This window comes from Camelus dromedarius, chromosome 18 (assembly GCF_036321535.1).
Source record: "Camelus dromedarius isolate mCamDro1 chromosome 18, mCamDro1.pat, whole genome shotgun sequence".
In the NCBI taxonomy this organism is placed as follows: domain Eukaryota; kingdom Metazoa; phylum Chordata; class Mammalia; order Artiodactyla; family Camelidae; genus Camelus; species Camelus dromedarius.
The window spans coordinates 879107-890228 of record NC_087453.1 but is presented as its reverse complement, the minus strand read 5'-3'; positions in this window follow the sequence as shown (position 1 = coordinate 890228).

Here is an 11122-nt window from a genome sequence, read left to right as displayed (position 1 = left end):
CGGAAGTGTTGGTCCTTTTGTGACTGGCTCGATTCGCTAAGCAAAGTGTTCTCAAGGCTCATCCACACAGCCGTGTGCATGACGCTCTGTTAAAGGGTGGACCACTCCTCCTTTGTCCATTCGTCCAGGACTCCTGGGCTGCTGTGAATTTGCTGCTGTGGGCCTGAGTGTGAGAGTAACACCTGTCTCTTTAACCCACAGCAAACTGTGAACTCTTGGTGAGAGTCAGAGAAGAGAGCACTCTCCCACGGGAACCCAGTCATCTGGGGTCTCGGTGCCTTGAGCCCGGAAGGGGTGTGGGACCCAGGAGGTGCTGGTGGGCCCTGCTCAGAAGGGGAGGCTAGGGCACGTGTGTACACTGGGATCCCAGGCCTCCGGGAGGTGGAGTCTGGTCACACTTTTGCCTCCGCCTCACAGAGCCACAGAGGGAGGAGCTGGGATTTGGGGGCACTGGGCCTGCTGTGGGGCGGCTGGGCCCAGCCTTCTCCCATCACTGCTGGTCCTGATCCCCAGTGTCACGAGGAGCTGGGTATAACCCCCTAACCCTTCCCAGGGCCAATGTTGGGAGGGGCTCCCCAGACTCCTGGCAGAAGTGTTCCCTGGTGGGGAGGGTGCTGTCAGCAGGGAGAGGCGGGGAGGGCAGCCCTGGCCCGTGTTTTTATCTGGTGCAGCCAGGCTCAAACACGTCCCCACCCCCGGGCAGCCCTGGCACGATCCCAGGGCCAGCGCCTACCCTGAGCCCAGGCAGCCGCGTCCATGAAGCAGCGGAGGGGGGAGAGAGGGGCAGGGGTCTGGAGGGTCACCACCACCAGACACCAAACCTGCTGTTCCTTCACCCCCAGGAGGAGGGGCTCTGGCCACTTGTGTGTACGTTTGTGTATGGCATGTGTGTATTTGTGTACGGTGTGTGTGTGTATTTGTGTACTGTGTGTTTATGTGTCTGGTGTGTGTGTATTTGTGTACGGCGTGTGTGTGCACGTGTCTGCTGTGTCTGCATTGCCCACAACCAGGAGGTGCCTCAGGAGGGCGAGGGCGCTGTCTCCCTGCAGCTGGCCGACAGAGGGCGCCATCCGACAGGGCTTTGCCCCCTAGCCCCGAGCAGCTGTCCCAGATCCTCCCTGGGATGCCACATGGGGAGCTACGGGGTTCGGCCACCAGGGCTCATGTCCGCCGGGTTCCTGCCCCTCAGCTCCACAGAAGGGGAGAGGTTGGAAGGACGTTCCAGGCAGGGAGGGCACGGGCGATGGTGGGGAGGGAGGGCACGAGGCTGGACACAGTGGAGGGTGGGAGTGGGACCTGGGGAGTGGCCGGGTCTGGGGGTCTTGTGTGTTGGGGCAACTTTCAAGGGCAAGGACCCCCTCCCACCCATCCCTTCCCCAGTCTGGATCACACTGCAGGTCCCTCCCACTGGCCGCTGGGCCTGCACACGTGGGGCTTCCTGTGTCCCCCTCCAAGGAGAAGCCCAGGGGCCTGTGGCCAGGACATCTTGGTTCGAGGCTGCAGGGTTCCTCCCTGCATTCCCTCCCAAGGGCACAGGGGCAGGGCTGTCCTGTGGCAGCCTCCCTGGATGCCCTCTCCCCATCTCTGGCTCACATGTGGAGTTGTCCCCTGCTGGTCACCGTAAGTGACACTTTTCTGTCATTTCTTTAAAACAGCCCACTTAACACTCATAATTAGTATGCTAATGGCCCCGCCACCTCTCTGGGCTGCCTGCCCCCCATTTCTGGCTTTGTCCTTCAGCTGTAGGCCAGCAATGGCCTGGGGGTCCCCACTTGCCCCCTCGGGGACTGCCACTCATCTGTCCCAGGGGCCTTGCAGGGGCCATGCTGGGTGGTTGAGGCACCTCCCGGGGCCATGGGCCACTTCCTGTCACGTCTACAGTGGCGCCACCTACCCTGCCACAGGCTCCCACATAAGGAGGGGCGGGCTGCGCACTGGAGTGCACTTCTGACACGGATTTACTTTATTGTGTTTAATTGAACAGCGCTGAAGCTGTGGCATGAATATTCAGCGAGGAGGCTCGGAGCCTTGCCTGATGGGGGACGCGCCCCAGCACGGGGCCTGTCAAAGGAGGAGCGAGGTGGGGAAGCTATTAATTGAAATAGCTTCATTAATTAGTAATTAACAGCAAGAAAATGACTGTGTCACATGTCGTATTTCAGTGGATGCCCTTCACGTGTTACGGGGCCTTTAATTAAAGGATGTGCATTTTAATTAAAGGCAAGCTCGGCCCTTTGACCTTTGGAATACAAAAGACTCTCCCAACTTCCAAAGAAGCTGGTGGGGAGGCTGGTGCAGGCGGCGGGGGGAGTGGCCACCAGGGCCCACCAGACCGGAGCCTCTTCCCAGTGCGGACCCCTTGCCTTTATGCTCTCAGGGCAGGGGGCCCTGGCTGCTCCTCCCTGAGCCCAGAGGCGGTGGTCACACGGGGTCACAGGCCAGCACAGGGGGGACCCCGGGCGGGAGAGCCCCTAGGGTCGCTGGCCCTGAGCTGGCACCATGATGCCCACACAGCCCTGCTGGCCCCGCGTCCTGTGGTAAGGCACCCTGGGGCTGTGAGGACACCCAGGCGAGCCTCGTGGGAGGAACGGGGTGGAGCTGCCTTCTGGCTGACCGTGAGAGATCCCCCAGACAGAGCAGACAAGCTGTCCCCAAATGCCCGACCCACAGACACAGGCGGAGAGCACATGGTGACGGGTGGAAAATGGCAGGTTTCAGGGCGGTTCGCTGGGCAGAATAGCCACCCGATCAGAGGCGGAGAGAAGACCCCGCTGGAGGCTCAAGGAGGGGCGCCCGTCCAGGTGGGGCGCAGGGGCAGGTGTGTTTGGGCAGGGTCTGGAGCAAGCTGAGGTAGGGGGGCGTTGGCTTGGAGAGAGCAGCCCCAGGGAAGACCCCTGAGCAGCAGGGGTGTCGCCAGGTGGTGGGGATGCCTGCGTGCTGGCTCTGGTGAGGGTCCCCGACGGCTCTGTGGCTCTCGAGATGTTCTGAGAGAATCTGACCCCCTCCTGATGGGGGGGCGGGGGGGGGGGCTGGGAGGGCTGGGAGGGCTGGGAGGCGAGGCCCTTCCCGGGAGGAGGAAGCCTGTGACACCCGCTCCCCGCGCAGGTCACATCCAGCGGGACCCCTCCCCTCGTTTGGCCCTTCTCCTCCCATCTCGTGCTTCCACTCCTGCCTGTGACAGAACCAGGCGCCTCCCCTCGGAGCAGCTCTAGCAGGCTGGATCTGATGCTGGTGTCCTCACGCGGTCATCCCTCCGCATCTGTCTGGGTCCTAATCACCTCTTCTTATAAGGATACAGTCAGGTTGGATTAGGGCCCAACCTAAGGACCTCATTTTAACTTAGTCACCCCTGTAAAGGCCCTATTTCCAAATGCAGTCGCATCCTGAGGTCCTGGGGGTTAGGACTTCGACGTATGAATTTGGGGAACATAGTTCAACTCCAACAGTGTGGCTCCCCTGCTTCTACCTGCCCTGAGCCCAGGAGAGGCTGCCCTGGAGACCACAGTGGATGCTGGGGGCCACTCAGACCCCCCGAGGGAGGCCCTGCCCCCGCCTCAGCTGGGACAACCCCAAAGGCCATCAGGCCCCAGAGCTCCCCGAGGGGCGATGGAGGGCCCTGTGGGGACCACACTGCACCCCACGTCCTCCCTGCCCTGTCCTGCCCCCCAGGCTGGGGCCAAGACACCCCCACCTTGTGACCTCCTGCAGCAAATCTCCACCCTGCTGTCATCTGCAGGGACATGGCCTGGGACAAGCCCGCATCCATGGCTGGGGGCTCCCAGCAGCGCCCCCGAGCTCGGGAGGGACCCGTGTCTTCTGTGTCTGAGACTGTCCATAGGTTACAAAAGGGAGATGTGCCGAAGGCAGGATGGGAGACCGCCGCACGGAGGAAGCGCTCTCAACTCCCCAACGAACGGTGGTCAGTAATGACAGCTCCCAAAGGGAGGCCACAGGACCAAACCCTGGGGACATCAGTAGCTGACAGGGACATGCACACCAAACCACAGAGAGGTGCCACTCCGTGCCCTGCGCCCAGAGACTTAGCTGAGTGGCCCCTGTCCAGGGCAGTGACCATGTCACCCCCTATTTGCTTGGGTCCCTCACAGGTACCTCCCTGGCCCCCTACCTGTGGATACTCCCCAAGGGGCCGCTCCAGTCCGTTCCAGCCCCAGGGTCCAGCCCTAGGTGCCCCGCCCCAGTTCCAGGTGACTGAGGATGGGTCTGCCCTCCTCTTTTGGGGTCCCTCCTCCCGTTTGTAGACACCCCAACGGCCTCCTCTTTCCTCCCCCCCCGATAGCGGTCCTGTCTTAGAGACTGGGGTTAGAGGCCTGTTCAACAGCGCAAGGTCCGAAAGTCATTCCTGAAGCTATTTGGGCCCTTTGGGGCCGGGATGTCCTCTCCACCGTCAGAGCGTCGGGAACAGGAAGACTCACCCCTCCACGCCGCCCACTGCCCCGTGTGTTCCCACACCTCTGCGCAGTTGGCTCCTCCATCCCCTCAGGGTCACTCAGCCTCCACGGCCGCGCCCCCAGGCAGCCCTGGGCCCCCTCGGCCACGGGACTGTCGGGCTGGGCACAGGCAGCACCTCTTCCCCGCTCTGCTGGCGGGGTGGGGGGCTGCAGAGGCGGGAGACGCAGGGGCAGCGCTGCAGGGCCTCGGGCCCCCTGTGGACCCTCAGCATCATGGCTCCCTGGAGCTTTTCCCCAGGCTGATGAGACCTCAAGGTGTGTCCGTGCCTCCTCCCCCTCCAGCACCTTCGCCCTGAACGCAGACAGATCCCAAGGCACCAGCCCGCGAGGGCACCGGAGCTGCAGATCCCCCGCGCCCTCCCCGACTCCAGGACAGTCTCCACAAACTGGGGGCTTTTCCGAATTCCTCAGTCATCTTTCCTCGTGGCCACACACACTATTTTCATCATTCCCGTTGCCACGTTTCCTTTGCTGAAATGGTTTTCACCAGGGTTGATTCTTTCACGTGAAAAACACACAACAAGGCTTGGCTACGTGGTCTGTGTCAAAACTGGCCTGTTATGACGTCTGGTCTCTTTGGGGCCTGTGTCCACCTCACCCGCTTGTCCGGGGCAGGTCTGAAGGCCTAACTGTTGCCAGGCAGAACTTTTCCTTCCATCAACCCTAGGTCAACACCAAATGCAGCCTTGAACTGAGCCCAGAAGCACGGCACAGGCCCTGGGCAAAGAACGGCCACGTCTAGGGCAAGATGGACGTCCTGGGGCCAAAAGAGCTGGACCAAAGTCCCCAGAGCCAGCTGGTCACTGCGCCTGACCCAAGTCTGATGCCCCAGCCCCGTCCTCCTGCTCCATGCGGCTCTGGTCAGGGATGCAGCTCCTGCAAGCCAGGGCCTCATTAACCCCGAGTCCAGTGGTGCTGGGGTGCTGGTGGGCTTCCCGTTCCTGCCACTCTGATGCAAACTCCTCCTCATCTTCAGCGATCCATCCACGTTGAGTCGTAACTGTGGGCAGCAAGATGCCTCAGGCCAGATGTCTGTTGTTCGGAAACAGTGGGACTTGGGAAGGGGGCAGCCAGTTGTCTTAACCTGCCAGCACGGAGACCCCGTCAGAGCAACCCCAGCCCTGCTCTGGCTTCCAAATTAGCACCCTGAGGGCCTCGCCCCTGCTCAGACCCCATCCTGGGCCTGGGACCCTGGGCTGGAGTCGCCTCCAGAATTGGCCCTAATTGGCAGCTCTGGGCAAGATGAGAGGCAGGGGCCTGCAGCTGCGTCTTGGTGCATGGAGGTCCCTCTTCCATGGTCAGCGTGGGGTGACGACTCTGCCAGGGGTGGTGGGGACAGTCAGGGCAGCCCGGGCCCTGGAGCCTCATCTGGGGCCCCGAGCGATGCTCCGCCTCTCGTGGCCCATTCCGAGGCTGTGGCCGTTCTGGGGACACGCCTGCCTGTTTACAAACCCGTGTCTTTGTCCTGGGCAGAAACAATCCTGTCTCGGGCTCACAAGCAAGATTCAAAAGGGTTTGAAGAATAAATGTTTTCCTAAGTTTTAGCTGACATTCAATTTTAATGACTTTTTAAACAAAGTAACTATTAAACGAGTGCATTTTATGGCCTCCTGACGTCTGCCAGGTGCTTGTGCCCACATGGGGAGCAGCTGCTGTCTGCGCCCCGCTAACAGCTCTTGAAGCACAAGCCCTTGGCGTCCCCCTTTGTATGTGGCACTGCCAATGGCCAATTTGTTCTTCAGAAGTGGCCGCGTTGGCCTGTCAATCAGCTCTTGCCTTAGGCACTCTTTTGGTGATTAGAAGCCCCTCGGAGAGCGAGAACTCCAAATTAGTTTTAAATAAAAAATAAGAATATTCATGCTGCTGAACATCTAAAGGTAAGAGAGACAACAGAACCCAAACAGGCCAGCTCGGGCTGGGTGCTGCCGGCAGAGGGGCCCGCGGGCCCGGACCTGCGGGGGGCCCCCAGGGATGGGGATGGGGTGCAGGTGCCCCGGGGTCAGCCTGAGATGCACGGACACAGGAGAGCAAGACTGGCGGACCGTTTCATGTTTACTCGGTGCCTTTGCCAGGACATGAAAGCTCACCCGGAGGAGGAGGAGGGAAGAGCCGATCTCCTTGAGAGGAGGACAGCGTCCCCTTGGAAGAAGTGATGAGGACACGGTGTCTCCAGTGGGGGCCGCATGGGCACCCCGGCCACCATGCAATGCGATGTGATGCCCACACTCCCCTCCTCCTTCCTCCGCCTCCCAGGGCCCCCGAGTCTCTCCCGGGGTCAAGCCGAGCAGGTTCAGCCCCTGCTGCCACCCTCACGCCTGCTGTCGTCCCTTCTTGGGCTCGGGGTGATCACTGTGTGAACCCCTTCCAGAGTCCTGGCTGGGCTCCCGGCCCCCAGCCCTGTCCAAGGTGCTGACTTGAGGCATCAACCCTGCCTTCTAACCAGTTCAGCAAACAGGCCTGGATTGCTTGTGGGCCAAGGAAAGTCAGGGCGGCTTCCCTGAAGAGGTGGCATCCAGCTGGGATCTGGTGGATGAGACAGGCTCCGGAAACAGGCATGCAAAGTTCTGGTGGGCTCAGAGCGGGCAGGCTAAGGCCTCGCTCTGCCAGCTTGGGAAACTGCTGTTTGCAGAGCGATTGTCGGGGTGACTTGGCTGCCTGGAAGCCTCCGGAATCTCCTCTGCTGTCCGGAATGTCCTGGCACAAGGGTTGAGGTTGGATCCAGGGATGCAGAGGTGCCCAGGCCAACCTGCCGTGGGTTCTCTTGGGGGCTGTCTCGGTCCTCACCCGCCAAGAGCCTGCAGACGGGGGTGCAGGTGAGAGACTGGGGGAGCAGGCAGGCTGAGAGAGGGCGGGGGTCCTGGGGGTGGGCAGGTGCCATGACTGCACTCAGGGTGGGGGTAGCGGAGGGCCCTGGGTGTCATGGGAATGGAGGGGCCAAGAGCGGAGGCAGTGGGGCTGGGGAGAGCAGGGTGGCCCATCCAAGGCCAGCGGGGTCTGGGTGCAGGGGCACTGCCCACTGACCTCCAGCCTCTCTGAGGACAGGACATGTGACCCACAGCCACCTTGATCGTCTGCTCAGACTGTGCTCTACAGCACCCGCCTCCAGCCTCCTCCCCTGTCTCCTTCCAGGTGTGTCCTTCTGGAGGCTAGGTGGCTGCTCCAGGCCTGAAAGGTCTGTTTCCCCTTGGCATCCAGGATCTGTCCCTCCACACTGTGTCCATCTCAGCATCTCCTGTTGGCCTGGCCCTGGGCTGGGCATTCCAGGATGGGGTCGCCAGACTGTGTGTAGCCCCGGAGCTGGGTGCCCTTCTCCGCTGGAGGCTGGACACTGGGAGCCTGAGGACCCAAGGGTTGGGGCAGCCCCAAGGGGTGTGGTCGGAACACCCCCTTGATCTCTGACCTGAGGCTGGGTCCTGGCACCCGGCGTCCTCCCCGCTGGTCCAGGTGCAGTAGGATGAGCCTGGAGAAAGAATTATGTTTAGGTCAGAAAACAAGTGATGTCCTCCCTTGCCCACCCCTCCCAGCCCCCTCAGCCCAAGGTCACAGCCCCCAGGACCACATCTAGGGCTGTAGCTCTCACCTTCCCAGGGCTCCTGGGTAACATGTCCTTAATAGACAAACATAAATCCATTCTACGGCCCCTTCATCCTGGAGTTGGTGCTCAGGATTTTGGGGAGAGAGACCAGTGGGCAGGAGAAGCGGGTCTGGTCTGCACAGCAGAGGCGGCGCCTCGCTGGACACACCGGCTGGTTTTGGCTGCTCCTGTGAAAACTGGAGGTGGCTGGGGAGAGGGTGTGGGACCCTCTGCCCCCCACTGCGAGCCCTCGCTGCTGGAGCCAGGCTGCCACGCCCCAGCCCTCTGGCCACCTCCTGGGACTCCTTAGGAGTTTCCGTGCCTGGGGTCCAGCTGGAGCTGGCAGGCCCTGCCGCCCTCTGCTGGCACCCAGAGGACTTGCTGCAGCCCCGGCAGGAGCTCTGGACCCAGACCTGGGCTGAGGCCTTGCCTGGAAGCTGCATGACCTCCGCCAGTGACGCTAGGGTCACCCTCTGAGAAGTGTGAGGGACCATGGCTAAAACTGGGCCACTGTGGGAGGAGGGGCGTGGGGAGGGGCTCAGGGAATGGGGTGATCACAGGCAGGCGAGCTGCCCTAGAACCCGCCTTCTTTCTACAGCAATGCCCCACTGCTTTGGGCAGAAAGCAGACTCCCCAGCCCCACACTGGTCCTCCCTCCGCTGCCCTGACCTCTGCTCAGCCAGGCACCAGGCACTGCTCCTGACTTCGCTCTCCGCCAGGTCATCCTTCGCTCATCCCTGGGGCCATGCTGCTGCCTCAGGGCCTCTGCACATGCTGTTCCCCTGCCTGGATCCCCCCACCCCCATTCTCCCAAGCCCAGCCTAACGTCACCTCCTCTGAGAAGCTCTTCTCCATCTCAAGCTAACTCACCTGGTTGTGGTCTGTGCGTCCTGCCAGGGCTGAGGCCAGCAGTGCTTGCTCATTGACGTCCTCCGCAGACAGCTGTGCCCAGTGCACAGGGGACCCTTGATCACGAGCGACCTTTGGTGATCAGTCAGGGTTACGGCCATTACAATCAGCACCAGGATCAGCGCGTCTTCTACAGATTTACCCCTTTAACCATTTTTAATGCTGTGCAATCAACACCTCCCTCTAGTTGCAGAACATTTTCATCACCCCCAAAAGATACCTTGTACCCACGGGCAGTCACCCCTAGACGCTCTCACCCCCAGCTCCGGGCAACCACAATCCACTTTCTGTCTCCCTGGATTTGCCTATTCTGGGCATTTCATACAAGTGGAATTGGACACTGTGTAGCCTTTGTGTCTGGCTTCTCTCGCTGATCATAATGTCCTCAAGGTGCATCCACGTTGCAGCGTGTGGTGGTGTGATAGCCCACGTCTAGCGCCCCTTTGGCTGGTGGGCACGTGGTGAGTCCCCGTTTTGGCTCCTTTTTCGTACTGACTGGCGCCGGCTATCACGGCCGCCCGGGTGACGGCCGAGTGGGGTCTGTGGTTCTCTGCTGGAGTGGCTGGAGTCCACAAATGCCTGGCAGCCCAGGTCCCTGGTGAAACCCCTGCCACACTATTAAATATTTTAGCAAATAAAAAAATGTTTAAACAAGCGGCCAGATGTCCAAGTTGACAAAGTGCTTAAGGCGTTTGACTGACAAAAAGCTGGAGCCCCTGGTAAGTGGGATTTAAAACAAGCCCTGAGGCAAGTGTGCGACACTGGAAACATCCCGGGCCCTCTGCGCAGGGCTCAGGTGCGGGGGTCTGAAGGCGAGTGTCCATCTGTCGCACCGAGACACTCAACAAAGCTGGATGGGTCTCAGTGGTGGCCGTGCCGCGGCAGCTCAGGCAGGACGTTCGGCACAAAGGAAGAGCCATCAATATTCACGGTCCGGTCGGCGGCAGCCTCTCCGTGGCAGGGGCTCTTGGCTTTGGCTGAGGAAGAGTAACCCTGCCTCCCAAGTCTGTGAGCCTGCGGAGAGGTCGGGACCCACGGAAGCTACGGCCCTCTCCTGGGAGAGGGAGAGCTCAGCCCAGGCCCCATGTGAATGCTGACCTCTCCCCAGACTGAGGGGAAGAGAGGGAGAAGGGCGCGCCTGGGGGGAGGGGAGGCCCCGGGGGAGGGGAGGTCCTGGGGGGGATGGGGGTCCTGGGAGGAGGTCCTGGGGGGAGGGGAGGCCCCGGGGGAGGGGAGGTCCTGGGGGGGATGGGGGTCCTGGGGGGAGGTCCTGGGGGGAGGGGAGGCCCCGGGGGAGGGGAGGTCCTGGGGGGGATGGGGGTCCTGGGGGGAGGGGAGGCCCCGGGGGAGGGGAGGCCCCGGGGGAGGGGAGGTCCTGGGGGGGATGGGGGTCCTGGGGGGAGGGGAGGCCCCGGGGGAGGGGAGGTCCTGGGGGGGATGGGGGTCCTGGGAGGAGGTCCTGGGGGGAGGGGAGGCCCCGGGGGAGGGGAGGTCCTGGGGGGGATGGGGGTCCTGGGGGGAGGGGAGGCCCCGGGGGAGGGGAGGTCCTGGGGGGGATGGGGGTCCTGGGAGGAGGTCCTGGGGGGAGGGGAGGCCCCGGGGGAGGGGAGGTCCTGGGGGGGATGGGGGTCCTGGGGGGAGGGGAGGCCCCGGGGGAGGGGAGGTCCTGGGGGGGATGGGGGTCCTGGGAGGAGGTCCTGGGGGGAGGGGAGGCCCCGGGGGAGGGGAGGTCCTGGGGGGGATGGGGGTCCTGGGAGGAGGTCCTGGGGGGAGGGGAGGCCCCGGGGGAGAGGAGGTCCTGGGAGGAGGTCCTGGGGGGAGGGGAGGCCCCGGGGGAGGGGAGGTCCTGGGGGGGATGGGGGTCCTGGGAGGAGGTCCTGGGGGGAGGGGAGGCCCCGGGGGAGGGGAGGTCCTGGGGGGGGATGGGGGTCCTGGGGGGAGGTCCTGGGGGGACGGGAGGCCCCGGGGGAGGGGAGGTCCTGGGGGGGATGGGGGTCCTGGGAGGAGGTCCTGGGGGGACGGGAGGCCCCGGGGGAGGGGAGGTCCTGGGGGGGATGGGGGTCCTGGGAGGAGGTCCTGGGGGGACGGGAGGCCCCGGGGGAGGGGAGGTCCTGGGGGGGATGGGGGTCCTGGGGGGAGGGGAGGCCCCGGGGGAGGGGAGGTCCTGGGG